This window comes from Chionomys nivalis, chromosome 5 (genome assembly GCF_950005125.1).
Source record: "Chionomys nivalis chromosome 5, mChiNiv1.1, whole genome shotgun sequence".
Classification (NCBI taxonomy): Eukaryota; Metazoa; Chordata; class Mammalia; order Rodentia; family Cricetidae; genus Chionomys; species Chionomys nivalis.
This window is the reverse complement of record NC_080090.1, coordinates 20414914-20430907: the sequence shown is the minus strand read 5'-3', so window position 1 is coordinate 20430907 and position 15994 is coordinate 20414914.

Here is a 15994-nt window from a genome sequence, read left to right as displayed (position 1 = left end):
CTCCTGGGACTGGAGAGGGAAGAGAAGAGGAGTGGGGGGAGGGGGAGAGGGGCGGGAGGATGGGGAGGGAAATGGGAGGCGGGGAGGAGGCGGAAATTTTTTTTTTTCAATAAAAAATAAATAAATAAATAAATTTAACATGCAAAAAAAAAAAAGTCTGCTATGCTGACTCCCATGCTGCTGGAGGCTGCTGCCCCCTCCCCCCCGGGGGGACTTTAAGGGGAATTTTTTTCTCTTTGGTATACGTTTGAAATTTCCAGGTCCATGGTACTGGCAGATGGGAGAGGGATGTCCCAAACTAGGGGAAGGGGAAGAGGTCACACCCCTGAGGTATAGGCAGATAATGAAATAGACTGCTAATTGGTGGTACTTATCTGAAGTCTGTTTTGACCTGTGAGAGGTGGTGGATCCAAGTTGATTTCCTAAAGCTTATAAGACTCTTATTAAAGAGGCAACAGTTCAATATATGTTAGCATTATTATTGTTTGTAGTCTGTATCCACGTTGTAGAAAAGGCAGTAGACTCATGTGCTTGAGTCATAGTAAAAGTTTGGAAACCTAAAATGGATTTTGGTTGAAAGCATTAACATTTTTTCCTTTTTCCAAAAGATTGGGTATATATAGATTAGGCAGATGATTTTAGCACAATTAGAAATATATTTTTAAATTCTATATTTAGAAAACAACCAAAAGGAATTTAAAACCTTGAACTTATTACTATGATAATATTCAGTGTTTACCAGAGCTAGATTAATAGCTTATCAGAGTTTTATTGATTTAGAAGTCTCAATATAACAAGATCATAGGGGAAGAGAGATGAAACTTTTTTTTATTTTTGTGTGTCTTAAATCATTTTTATCATAAATTAAACCTTTGTGTTCTCAGACCTTATGTAAACTTGTGCTTATAAACCTTAAAACATCTTTTTTATACATAAAGTATTTTTTTGAATCCTTATAACTTAAACTTTAAGCTTTGCACCTTTTATTTCAATCCAGTTATTTGTCGGATGACATAGGTAGGTGATTCCTGATGTTTCTTTAAACAAAGGAATAATAAAAAGTTACTTTGAAATCTGCTTGGTAAGTTTATTTCTTATTTGGTAGACCTGGCTTCAGCTTCAGGAAATGAGGCCAATAGCCCAATTTTTACCCTTGAAGAAAACTGAGAAGGAAGCTGAAGCCTTGGGAAAGTGTTTGTTATATTTAAAGCTGCAGTCAGTCAATTTCTCAGAGATTTAAAAAGGATCAGCTGTGACTGGAAATATAATCTAATTGGTCTTTGTATCAATTAAAATGAAAGATGTCCATTGTCCAGACAGTTTGCCTTAGGGTCCCGTGGTCTCCATAGTCTTTTGGGCGGAAGTAGTTGTAGGTCTTCAGTTGTCATGTAGAGCATCATAGGCTTTGACTGCCAAATCCAGGTCTGAGATTTTTCTGTAAGAAAGCCACTTGGGGTACTGACTCTGCCTTGACCAGAAAAAGTGGTGTGATTGAGCCAAAGTCTACATAATTTGCAGCAAGCAAGGCATGGGGTAGTTTTGTCATCTGTGAGAAGCTTAAACATTTTAAATGCCAGGGACTGAGTAAAAAATAGATTGCATTAATAATGTGACCACAAATATAGTTCTGAACACATGAAAGAGTTTGGTCATTTATTAGGTGACTAGCCAGTAACTTGTATTGTTAAATTAACCTTACTAGTTGGCAGTAAGTTAGTAACTTTTGTAATACTAGGACTTTATGTTCCAACCCTGTTCAGTTTAGCCTTAAAAATAATGTTTTTGAAATGAAGTTCTTTAGTATTGAAATAAAGCCTTTCAATCATCAAGACAATGTATAGGGAGACTGGCAATTTTATTAATCTTTTTTATAGTGCACCGTGACTGAAAATACGGTTATTCCATAGGCGAAAGGGGAAAAAGGTCATCCCAGAATGTCAAGGGGAAAGACGCTCAGGGTTAAATGAGAACTGAAGACTGTCGGCAGCTCTCAGGGAGAAGGGAGGGAGCTAAAGGAGGACATTAGGAGGAATCCCGAGGAATCAGTAGGGTTAAGGGTCCTGATAAGGAGCTTCAATCTGAGACATCTCCAAAGGGACCGAAAGACTTGTCAGAGAGAAATGTTCTGAGTTATTGAGGAGAGGTGTCCTCTCCGTGTGATGAGAGCTGGGAGGGCTAGAATAAGCTTCTGGACACACTGATGTGGCTTTTCTCGTAAATGTAAACAAAACAGGGAGCTCTGTAGTGACCCTTACCCAGAGGGAGGGGGAGACACAAGTGCTCAGAGCAGGAAATGGCTGGAGAGATGGGTAAGTGGAAATACCCCAGAAGCTGGGATTAAGGTATGGGTGGGAATCACCTTTTTGATTTTCCAGTTTTGTGTCAGCGGCCTGGCATAGAGCCACAGACACCGTTAGCAAGACTTACTTTGTTTTGGTTGGGAAGCCACTCCAAACTATTTTCCCAGACCCAGAAGCATTTTGCAAGTTAACTCTTTTCTTTCTCCAGTGATTCCCTTGCTGATGGGCCTGGCTCTGGCAAGAGCAAATCCCATCAATTCCATTTACAGTTCTCTTAGAGTCCTGTGGAATGATATACAGTCCAGCCTCGCAGAGTAAGCCAATCAGGATTATAATACCTTGCTGCCTCTTCCTTAGATACTGAATGAGATAACAATGGAGCTCCCTCATGAGGAGGGGGAGCAAAGGGCTCCTGAGAATACCGAGGCTCTTTATCACCTGTCAGGGCCTATCTAAGCACACCCCAAATAAAAATGCTGCAAGAGACATGATCTTCCCTCGATTTTCTGTATACCTATTTGTAATATTTGATCCTACTGTATCTCAAATATCTATATTTAAAGTCTCCTGGTCTGGAAACCAGGGACTGACTGTACAAACAAACAAACAACCAAAAAAAAAAAAAAAAAAACCCCAAAAAACCAGTCAGTTGACCAGTGCAGTTATCAGTTCCCTTTTTTCTTAAGCGTGTGTTTAATAATATCAACGAAGAATTGTTTTTCTCCAGACTCTTTCCTTGACCCATTCTGAAGGAAAGACAAACACAAGGGTGTAATAGAATTTCCTTCTGGCCTGGCACCAGAGAGTTAGTTAGCCTAACCTGCCTGGGCCACACCTGGCCTACCTCTGGAGTTAGCTCCTAGCTCTAATCCATCCTTTGTGTGACATATACCTTTTATCACCCTATGTGAATCATGTCTAAGTACTTCTCAAATAAAGCCTATGCAAAACTTGGCTAGGGGACAACCTGGAAAACCTCAGCAACCTTCTGAATCAGGTATTTGCACTTGGCACTGTATTTTTGGAAGCTTCATTCAGATTGTTCTGAGCATAAGGAAATCAACTGGCTAATGGGTAAATATGGGAAAAAATAAAAATACCCTAGGCGAAGGGAAAGTGCTTCAGTCCACTGAAGCTAGGGATCCCTGTGGCTGCAAAGGCTAAATTTATTCTCAGGCATCTTGAGTCTTCATTTCATGGACCCACGTGAACCCACATACCTGCGCAGGGATATCCGCCACGCAAGAAAAAACAAAAAACATAAGGGGATTCTTAGATTACTCGCCCTTCGCCCTTCTTTATTCGACCATCAGTAGTTAAGGAATTGCAAGCACCAATGAGTGAGATCTGATCTGTGGGTGATGATTGGATGATTGGGGACTGCCCCTTCTTCTTGGACAATCTCCCCAAAGAGTTGACTCTTTTCTCTTCATAATTATTCTTTTGATATACCTGCTACTGGATGCCAGGTATCCACTGCCTAGAGGACCAGCCTCCAGCAGCACAGGGCTCAAAGGGAACCTATGGAGTCGGTGTTGAGACTGTGATGGACTATGGAGATTTCTGAAATCAGACTAAATGCATTTATGATGTTGTTGTAAGCTTATGGTGGAGAAGGAGTGAAATGTGTTAGCCTGGATGTAATTGCCCTCCACAATGTCATAGGGAGTATTTGGGAGACTTGTAGTCTTGGGTCAGCATATGACTACCTGTCCAACAGGTTTCCTCTCTGCAAGACACCATGAAAATGGACTCTTGCTTCAAAAGAATCAGTAGTTCATAGGACAGTGTAGCAATTTGCAAAATTCATGTAGCTTGCAGGCTCTTTCTCTTTCATTACAATGGCAATTCTTTGGGTGGTGTTTAGTTTTACTTTGCTAGTCAAACATGCAATAGCTATAATTTTCCCTGGAAATTCTGGTCTTTCTTGAATATTTTTCCCTAAGTTTCAACTGGGAGCTAATGCTTCTCACATTGCTTATCTGGAATTACTAACTACAGCTCCTAATCTTGGGAACATTTATGACTCAATACAGACAGTTAGGTGTATATAAGAAAACAATACATGGAACATTAATCATGTCTCACAGTTTAAAACAGGAGAGTAAGGCATGTATACACAGAATGAAGAAAAACTTTCAATCATCGTAGACAGACAAAACAAGATATTCCATGAAAGAACCAGACTTAACCAATATCTAGCCACGTATATTGGCAGTTTGTCAGTCACTTTTTTGTGTGTGTCCTATAGAATGTATGGCAGACTCTTTCATGAAGCAGGAACACCAAAGGACTGTCTCAACTTTAGGCAATTTCAGCAGTCATTTCTCTGTGGGTCCTGCATGTCAAACAATCCAGGCAAAAACAGTTTCTTGCTCACATAGCTAGTAAACTTCATAAGGAGCCTCTTTGATGCCCATCATCCTCTTGAAGTAGACTGGTACTGCCAGGAGCATATGTATCTCACTTTTATGAAAAGTCCTAAGTTCTTAAAACATTTAAAATGCCATATTCTGTAGTCTTTGAAAGGTTTGAAGAATGCCTATCCATCTGAAATACATTTTTATACATCTAGAAAATATAACTAACATGACTATAAGCTTGACTGTTATAAATAATTTTATATTAACCTATATTTCTTAATTATACATTACATTTTTAAATGAACTGCACAACCACAATACCTTAATCAAGAGCAGAAATATACATATAGCAAAATTGATGTTAAATTTGTATCAATAAACCAAGATTTATACCAATGCAAATCTCTACAGCATATGCCCCTTTAAATATAAACAAACATTTATAAACAATCATATAGGGCATTTGGGCATAGTTCTCTCCAAACTGCTTCCTGCTTTTTGTTAGGCAAATTAATTTTGGGGGGTGTTCATGGTAACCTTTTGGGGGTTCTTGGTCCATTAAACCATATTAGCCTAGAATGAATCCACAGGTTCTCATCCTCTGTGGAAACAAAAGAAGAACCGCTTTTCCAAAGCAACAAATCCTTAGACTCAAATTTGGAAGTCATGATACCTTTAGAACATATATGCTGGTTTAGCTTAGCAGCCCATACAACGAAATGTCTTTCTGTACTTAACTCTTTCACAGTCAAAAAATTCAAAGACAACACAATAATATACATAATCCAGACGCTCTTTGTATAGTTCATGTTTATGTAGCTTATTTATTTTTACTCTATTACTTTTTAATAATTATTTTATTATCTTTACTCCTTTAATCTATGACTGTCTGTGATTATACTCTTTATCTTCCTCTCCCTAGCCTACATACATTTATCCAACATTGTGACTTATTTAGAGGTCTTTTCCACCTGAATTTCTCTTTATTGCGTGTCTGTAATTATCTTTTGACCAGGACAGCTTCTTCAAATGCTAAATGCTTCTTAAGAACCTAAGCTGCATCGCTGCTGGGGGAAATATGGCACTGCCTGTTTGCCTTACCCAGTTCAGCATGGTGGAGCAGTTTCCTGCCTCTGAGAGGCATACGGCTCATCTATGTTGCCATTAAACAAGTTCTCATGATCTGCTCACAAAACCCATTTGAATGCTCAATAGCTGGACCTTGTTGGCATTTGCACTGGTAGCATGGGCCAGGAAGCTGCAGTTTCAAAACAATGTGGCTTTTTGTCTGCTACCATTGAATCAAGAAAACCTGTCTTAAAGGAGCCATGCCTCTGTTTGCTTCTAGCAAACAGAGCTCACCCAAGAAAATGCCCCTACCAAACCATACCGAACTCTGTTATTTTGTGACTAGGATTTCTTTTTAAGCTTTCTCAGGTTTTATGTGGATTTAGTCAACAACATGGATGCCAATTTGTTGTAAGGAGACCATTTGTTTGTTTCCCAGCTGACCAGAAGCTCAGGCCCAAAATAATCACACAGAAACTATATTAATTAAATCACTGCTTGGCCCATTATCTTTAGCTTTTCGTTAGCTAACTCTTACATCTTTATTTAACACATATCCTTTCATCTGTGCATCACCACGAGGTCATGGCCTACCAGCAAAGTTTCAACATGTCTGTCTCTGGAGGATCCATGGCTTCTTTCTGCCTTCTTCCTCCTAGCATTCAGTTTAGTTTTCCTTGCCTAGCTAAGTTCTGCCCTGCTATAGGTCCAAAGCAGTTTCTTTATTAACCAGTGGTATTCATAGCATACAAAGGGGAATCCCACATCAGTGGAGTATTGAAGTCTCCCACTATCAGTTTGTGAGAGTCAGCATGTGATTTAAGCTATAGTAGTGTTATTTTTTTAAATTTGGGTGCTCTTTTGTGTGGTATATAGATTTTCAAATTATAAAGTCCTCTTAGTGGTAGATTTTTCCTTTCATGAGTATGTAGTCCTTTTCCAATACTTTTGTATCAGTTTTGATTTGAAGTTGATTTTGTTAGATATTAAAATGACTACAGTAAATTTCTTCTTAGTTCCATTTACTTTGAACATCTTTTACCAACCATTTTTAATTGATTTTTATTGAGCTCTGCATTTTTCTCTGTTCCCCTCTCTGCCTCTTCCCTCCCCTTTAATCCTCTTCCAAGGTCCCCATGCTCCAAATTTACTCAGGAGATATTGTCTTTTTCTACTTCCCATGTAGATTAAATCTATGCATGTCTCTCTTAGGGACCTCATTGTTGTCTGGGTTCTCTGGAATTGTGATTTGTAGGCTGGTTTTCCTTGTTCTGTGTTTAAAAACCACTTATGAGTGAGTACATATTATATTTGTCTTTCTGGTTCTGGGTTACGTCACTCAAAATGATGTTTTCTAGCTCTATCCATTTGCCTGCAAAATTCAAGATGTCATTTTTTTTCTGCTGTGTAGTACTCCATTGTGTAAATGCACCACATTTTCCTTATCCATTCTTTGGTTGAGGGGCATTTAGGTTGTTTCCAAGTTCTGGTTATGACAAGCAATGCTGCTATGAACATAGTTGAGCACATGTCCTTGTGGCATGATTGAGCATCCTTTGGATATATACCCAAAAGTGGTATTATTGGGTCTTGAGGAAGGTTGTTTCCTAAGTTTCTGAGAAATTGCCGCACGATATCCAAATGGGCTGTACCAACTTGCATTTCCACCAGCAATGCAGGAGTGTTCTCTTTACCCCACAACCACTCCAGCATAAGTTGTCATTAGTGTTTTTGATCTTGGTTATTCTTACTGGTATAAGATAGAATCTCAGAGTTGTTTTGATTTGTATTTCTCTGATGACTAAGGATGTTAAACATTTCCTTAAGTGTCTTTCAGCCATTTTAGATGCCTCTGTTGAGAGTTCTCTGTTTAGGTCTGTACTCCATTTTTATTGGATTGTTGTTTTGAACACCAGTTTCTTGAGTTCTTTTTATATTTTGGAGATCAGACCTCTGTCTAATGTGGAGTTAGTGAAGATCTTTTCCCGCTCTGTAGGCTGTCACTTTGTCTTGTTGACCATGTCCTTTGCTTTACAAAAGCTTTTCAGTTTTAGGAGGTCCTATTTATTAGTTGTTTCTCTCAGTGTCTGTGTTACAGCTGGGCTTATATTTAGGAAGTGGTCTCCTGTGCCAATGCGTTCAAATATACTTCCCACTTTCTTTTCTATAAGGTTCAGTGTGGCTGGCTTTATGTTAAGGTCTTTGATCCATTTGGATTTGAGTTTGCTGCATAGTGATAGATATGGATCTATTTTCATTCTTTTACATGTTGATATCCAGTTATACCAGCACCATTTGTTAAATATGCCTTTGTTTGTCTATTTGAATTTTTTTGCTTTTTTGACAAAAATCAGTTGCTCGAAGGTGTGTTGGTTAATATCTGGGTATTAGATTCGGTTTCATTGGTCCTCCTGTCTGTTTTTATGCCAATACCAGCCTGTTTTCAGTACTGTAGCTCTGTAGTAGAGTTTGAAGTCAGGAATTGTAATGCCTCCAGAAGTTCTTTTATTGTACAGGGTTGTTTTGGCTATTCTGGGTTTTTTTTGTTTGTTTGCTTATTTTTCCATATGAAATTGAGTACAATTCTTTTGAGGTCTGTGAAGAATTTTGCTGGGATTTTGATGGGCATTGTATTGAATCTGTAGATTGCTTTTGGTAAGATTGCCATTTTTACTATGTTAATTCTATCTATTCAAGAGCATGGGAGATCTTTTCATTTTCCAGTGTCTTCTTCAATTTCTTTCTTCAAAGATTTAAAGTTCTTGTCATATAAGTCTTCCACTTTTATGGAGTTCTTATTTCAAATGACTAAACTGTAGAATGTACTGAAACGTACAAAGAGCAAATAATATAAGGAATTTGTACCCTTCAGCTACATTCTAGGCCTCATTTCAGTACCTACCTATCTTTTATTAACTATGGCTTCTTGAGGGAAGACAAACCTGTTCTTTCCTATAGAAGGCCTTTCTAGTAAATATCACTCTCAAAATATAAATTTGAACATCACTTGGCATGAATGAATCTTCTGATGTGGGATTCCCTTCTGTATGCTGTGATTACAATTAATAAATAAAGAAAACTGGCTTGGCCTGATAGGGTAGAATAGAGCTACATGGGGAAAACTAAACTGAATGCTGTGAGGAAGAAGGTGGAGTCAGAAAGAAGCCATGGAGCCACTGTTGGGGACAGATGTGTTGAAACACAACCTTCGTGTTAAAATATGAAATAATGGAGATGGGTTAATTCTAGAGGTAAGGGCTAGCTAGCAATATGCTTAAGTAATTGGCCAAGAAGTGATTTAATTAATACAGTTTCTGTGTGATTATTTTGGGTCTGAGCAGCCAGAAGGCCAGGAAACAAACAAGTGGCCTCATTACAACAATCTTTCTCCATTCTGATCTGTATCAGGCCACCAAATCTTTGCTTTAAAACCAATTCTCAGAATTGTTCTGTGACTTCAACAAGAGCACCATGGCATGTGTGCTTCTCCTCAGACCTCACAGTGTAAATAAAAATAAATAAATAAATAAATAAATAAATAAATAAAATTAAGTACACATTTTAAACAATAGAATTATAGGAACAAAACAGCTTAAGATATTTGTGTTGGCAAATTCTTCATTTGAATCTTTCTCAATAAAATTGTCTTCCTAAGTACCGGTGCTAATTTATCAGAATAGCTAAGATTTCTTAATGAGCAAAAGGAAGGGAATAAAAACAAAAACTGCAACAAATGTATATAAGTAAGCAACAATTGCAACAAAAAGTAAGCAACAATGGCAACAAAACCCAACTGGCTACATTTACAGGCTTCCTAGGTTAATTCAGGAGACTTGAGAAGATTGAGAAGAAAAGTTGCAGCTCATTGTGAGTCGAAGAAGGACTATTGGAGTTCTCATTTAAATGGATCATATTTAATCAATGTGTGCACTCATTTACTCTACTCCATATCTTTCAAAGGTTAAATTCACACCATCTAGCTCTGCTCTTTTGATTTGCATTCAACTTACTTTACTTATTAGGTGTATAGTAATTTAAACAGTCTGCAAATAAATAGTACAGATAAAACTGATTAAAAATACACTGCCAAACACATGTTTAAAAGAATACAAAAGAATATCATAAACATGTGGTTAGGTCAGTTAAAACCACAATTTTGTGGGGCATTGGGTCTTAAAAAGACACTTCCTGAGTACAGAATTCCTCAAAGCTCTTCCTTTCATTGTTTTCAGTTATAAATTAAGAAAGTAAACTGTATTTTTCCAGTCAGTTAAACTTCTCTTTAAAGCAGAAGTCATTCCCTCAACAAGATCCTGAAGTAAAATGAAGAATAAAAGTGGGAATACTTTAAGGACATGGAGGTCAGAATCCTAGCTTTTTGGCTATGACTGCATTATAGGTCAGAATTGTCTATTGGGTTTCTTGTTCTCATCATCTCAACCAGTATCTAGGCTAGGAGTCTGACTCTTCATTCATAATTGAGTTGACAATAATACAGGTAAGGACGCTCTCAAAGAAATAAAATCTATAATGAAAGTATGCTATAAAATTAACTGAATCTTGGACTAGAATGACTATAAATGTATTTTCATAGCCAGACCAAGGCCAAAGGTTATTGTTGAATCTCTTTGTAAAGTATTTTCATGGTGTTACTCTGAGAACAAATTGTTAAAAGAAATGGTATCACACACCAGAGTTGGAAACTCTGTCTATTTCTTATACAGAAGGCTTATGTTTTCTGTGTTCAGTAACTTGACAAAATTGCAGTTGCCAAGTTAAGATTTAACATGAGATTCCAGAAGAAATATATACAAAATAATCTAATGGCTTACCCTAGTTACTTTCCATACTCCACTTACAGGCATTTCTCTTGTTTGTGAGTGGAGATAAAAAAATTTAGGAGTTGTGTGGCCTCTTTCCTCACTGCTTTTGAGATTTTCATATTTGAGTCATCAGTCTTCACAGACACACTGGAGGCTTTGTGTATCATCAGAGATCCATTGCTGCCAAAATAATCTGTGAAAGCAATGGGTTTCCTTTTGGAAAACATCTCCTGAAGTGTTTCATAGAATACCATACTCCGAAGAATTCAGTCTCAGTAGCCACTATGGCATGAAACATTTTCTGTTTTGTCTCATGTTCATAAATAAATGGTTTTGTTGTTTTCCATGCCACCATTATTTTGGGACCTTTGTGGTAACCATCTTCCTCAGAAGGTTCTTTAGGTTTGGACTCCATTGTTGGGCTCTACATAGAGTGTACACAGGAATAAACTGTTAGTTTTAAAACAGATGATAAGAAAAAAATTTTCATTGGATAGAATGGTGAAAATCTAAACAATAGCGGTTTCCTAGGTAATGGAAGAAATAAAGATTTAGGCAATAGTTCGAGCTAGTACTACTCTTACACAGTAGAGAAGGGGATTGTATTAATATTTTTTGCAATACTTGGGATCGAACCCAAGGCAGCAGCACATTCTGTAATTAGGTGCTCTTTCTGTGAGCTACTTCATGAGCCCACCACAGCATTTTAAAGACAGGAATTACAAAACTTTATCCAAAATATCAGTATTGCTTTGCAAAAAGGCTTATCTAGGCAGTCAATGGATGTAACCCAAGGACATTGTCAATCTGAAAATTTGAATTAGAAGCTCTTCACATGCAGAATAATGATATGGAGGAGAATCCTGGAGCAGAAAAAGAAACAGGAAGGGGCAATTGATTGATGGAGTGTCTCTACAGTACTCTTCACTTTCCTTCCCCCCACTCTTCATCTATTCCTTTATTTCCTTCGTTCCTTTCTTCGTTCCTTCCTTCGTTCCTTCCTTCCTACCTCCCATCATTTCTTTTTGAGCCAGGATCTTATTATTTATCCTGGAACTTACAATGTAGACTAGGCTTGTCCTCCACCCACAGAGGCCCACTTGTCTTTGTCTCCTTAATGCAAGGGTTAAAGTTGTGAACTACCACAGCTGACTTCTTGCACTATTTATAAATTTCAGGAGAGCAATTTAAAATAGAGAGAGTTCCACAGAGCTGAGAAAAATATTTATGACACCAATCACAAAAAAGCCTAGATAACAGTAAATATTCAGAGGTACCTGTAAACCAGTAGCTTGCTAGGCTATCATGCACAAAGCCCAGTTAGGACTCACATCAATACCTATTTAGGTTAAAATCTTTATAAGGATCATAACTCAGCTTATATAAAATTTCTGCAAGAGCAATATCTATTGTCTTCAATACACTTTTTATAAAGTTATACAAAGTATACAACTTTATTCTAAATTTTGTCTTAAAAGTAATGATAAGTTGCCATGAAATCATTTCAATATAACTGTGATGTTCAGTATTGTTGACTGCCTTGCGTGTTTATGATCAAGCAGGGAACCAGTCTTCTAAATTCAAAGCCTCTTAGAAAATTGTTTTATAAAGCTGGGGTCATTCAAAAAAATATTATTAAATCGAATTGTGCTTTTTCCAGACTTATGAATGTTTCTAATTACTGTTATTATTTATGAACACAAATAATTAGATGTGCCTAAGGACCTCATGCTCATAATGATGCTGTTCTGAAATGTCACATACAGTGTTCTGATGTAAAGACACAGTGCAGTAGAAGAATGCATTTATGTAAATTGAAGGCAGTATCTCAAAACTTACACTCAATAAATGAATGTACACATGAAATAAATAAATTTGTGGGAAGTTAAAGAAGTTCTTTCAAGGTCATAAGCCCTGTAATTATATCATGAAGATATCATAAAGGAAACAGGAAATCATAACACTTGATGAGGAATGGCTAGGAGAGTTTGGTGGGTTCCAGAAAAGAATCTGGGATTGACTCACAGCGAGGCCTGGAGGAGGAGTAGGGAGACTCTCAGCAAGGTCTAGGGAATGCCTGGGAGCAGTCTCATGTTGATCATCAGCAGGATGTGTGCTGGAAGCTGATACTATGTTAAGCTGGGACATCGTCTCAGGTAGTGTGTCTTCTTCTGTAGCAGCAGATGTTTTGCATGACTTCTGTTTACAAAGGAAAAAAAAAAGATTGTTCTCCTTTAATCCTCGATAGTTATTTTCAAAGTCACAAAGAATACAGGAACTTTTTCTCTTTATTTCTTTTCACAGGTTTTTGCTCTCTAATTTTCCTGAAATAATAACACATTCACATCCACAGATACCTTCAGCATCTGTCTTTCAGCTATCCTAACAAGGATGATGAGCCCCAGTCTGTATATATGTTTTACATACTTTACTCTCATCATTCTCTGCCATGAAGTCTCCTTTGTGCCCTCCCACCCATTCTTGCAGGTTTCCTGTCTTCTCTCCAAGATATTCCCCGCTCTGCTTTCTTGTCACATGTGTTCCTCCACCATCACCATTTCTCCCTTCTCTTAAGACTTATGCCTTCCTTCTCATGTTCTCTTTTCTAGCTTCGTCGTCTAAACACACACACAAGCACGCACATGCACACACCCACACACACGCGTGCACAAACACACGCACATACACACGAACACACACATACACACGCACACACATGCACATACACAGGACACATGCACGCGCACACACACGTTTTGGGACCAATTAAGTCCTGGTCTTCAGCTGGATGTTGGGATTAATGAGTCCTGACTTTCAGCTGCTCTACCCTGCTGGAACCTTCTAATTGAAGTTACTAGAAACTGTGCCTAGCTTAGAGGTTCAGAGGATGGGATTATCACCTGTTGACCATTGGCTGGAGTGTATTTAAGCCTACATGGTGTTAATAAAGGGGGCTTTCTGAACCAGCGTTTGAAGGTCTGCATGTGTCTGTCTGTCTCTGTGTCTGTATTCTCAACCTCCGACTCCCTTTCCCGAAACTCGCGAACTGGGTTCTAGTGCACAGAGCACAGACACTGGGGCACGGTGCGCAGCACACACACACACACACACACACACCATATTGCTCTGTGTTGTACAACTCTTAATTGTATTTGGTTTTGTATTTAACATTTTCTTTGACTAAGATAAGGTATTCAATTTTTTTCTTCTTTGTCTTTAAATTCTGAAATCCTCTCTTTCATATCTTTTAATTTGTTGGGGAAACTTACATCTGAGGCTTTTGTAGACTTCCTGAGTATTTTATTTCCAGTTTTGTTTATGTTTATGTTTTCTTAGTGATTCAATATTTTTGCTAAATTCTACTTTTGGGTCTTGAATTGTTTTCATTTTTCATTCAACTGTTTATATTTTCACAGTCTTCATGAAGAATTTTTTCAAAGACTCAGACATTTTCAAATTGCTTTTTAAAGTTTGTGCCACTGCTTCATCTAAATTGCTTTTCTTGCAGCCTGTTACAGTGGGATTACTGTGTTCAGGAAGAGCTATCTCCTGGTTGTTCACATTTGTGGTTTTGTGATGCAATCTAGATATCTGGAGTACAACGTTTGAAGAGTTGTGGACTTGCTCTCAATCCATCTGAAGTTGATATGCTAGCTGCCACAGGAGAAAAGTAATTAATACTCCTTCCCAGTTACATATGAACAACAATGACCAGCACAGGAAGATATTCCTAATGGGACAATGGTGGCACTTGTATTTTGGGAGTAACTAACAATTGTCCACTTGGACGTAAGGCCCTCTCAATAGGAGGGAAATCATATCTGGTACTGAAAACCTAGCCAGCTACTGGATGGTGAGCAAATGGTCCCTAGATGAAAACAACTATTGTCATTTTCTTATCCCAGTACAATTGCCAACTGTATTTCATTCTAAACACCCATTCTGAACCCTACAGATAAGTGCAGCTCTCATAATTCTTCAAAGAAGCTACTTTTTGCAGTAGTTGAAAGCATTGCTTAAATCCATATCTGATAAACATCTACGGGAAAACACTGTGGAGTGTTCATCCCTAATTGATGCATCTCTAATACAATCTCTGCTCCCAGGCTCAGGGAAGACAGTGGAAGAAAGAATGTAAGAGCCAGATGACCATGTTGTTTAGTGCAAGACAGTGTCTTCCTAAAAGATATTAAAAATGCAACACCTGTTCACATTACAGCCTGCATGGAGGAAATCTCACACACCTTCCCCCAAATGAAGAGCCACATGCATTAAGTGTGTTATTACAAAAGGCAGAATGGAGGTGGGCAGTGGTGGCTCACACTTTTAATCTCAGTACTTGGGAGTCAGAAGCAGGCAGATCTCTGTGAGTTCGAGGCAAAACTTGTCCACAGAGTGAGTTCCGGGACAACTAGGTTTGTTACAGAGAGAAACCCTGTCTTGAAGAAAAACAAAACAAACAAAAAACAAAATAAAAGAAAGGTAGAAACAATCTTCTCCAGTGTTGAACCAAAGCTTATAACAATTATCAGATCCCAAATCACATACACATACAAATAATGTACATATGCATGCATGTACATTGATATATGCTTTTATGCATTAATAATTAAATAAATTATGAATTTGAAAAGGCTTGTGGGGGAGACAAGAGCAGTTAAGGGTAGAAATAATTGAAAAATTATCAAAAATTATAAAATATATTGTTTTTAATTCTTTTTGGTTTTTCATGACAGGGTTTCTCTGTAGCCTAGGAGAGTTTAATTTTTAATGAATTAAATAAAATATTATTTACTAAGAAATTAAAATCCCTGATGACAGAGAGAAGAAAAGAACATATTGCAGCATGGTTGAGGGAAACATGAAAATGGATATAAGGATAAGTAGTGTTTTTATCTTAAAACGTAGGGTAGATATATTAAAGTGAAGTGAGACCAATAGAGTCAAGAAAAATGTTCTCTATAGGTTATTCACGAATGATCCAGCTAGTCAAGTGATAACAGTCAAATTTATTTAAGCCATGCACCTAAATATTGTAACAAAACATTCCTCAGTGGTGGAAAAATTAAAAACAAGTTGCTCTGTATAATACATGAAGAAAATAATTATATATGTGTGTATATGTGTTTGTGTGTAGCTTTAAATAACTTTACAAACTACTGCCAAATAACACAATATGTTTTCTTTTTCTAGAAAGGAATAGCAGCTTTAATAATGAATTTATCTTATGGTAAAATTGCACCATATTTTCTTACAGTAGTTTTCTTCAAGGCTCTACACGTAGTATCATGGAATGTTTTGTTCCACATGCACATGCATTTATCCATGTATATACATCGTATACATTTCATGTGTGTGAGAGAGTACACATACTTGTGAATTTGGAAAAAAATGCCTTTCTCTGAATTTTATAGTAGATTCAGCAGTATTTGGCACTCAC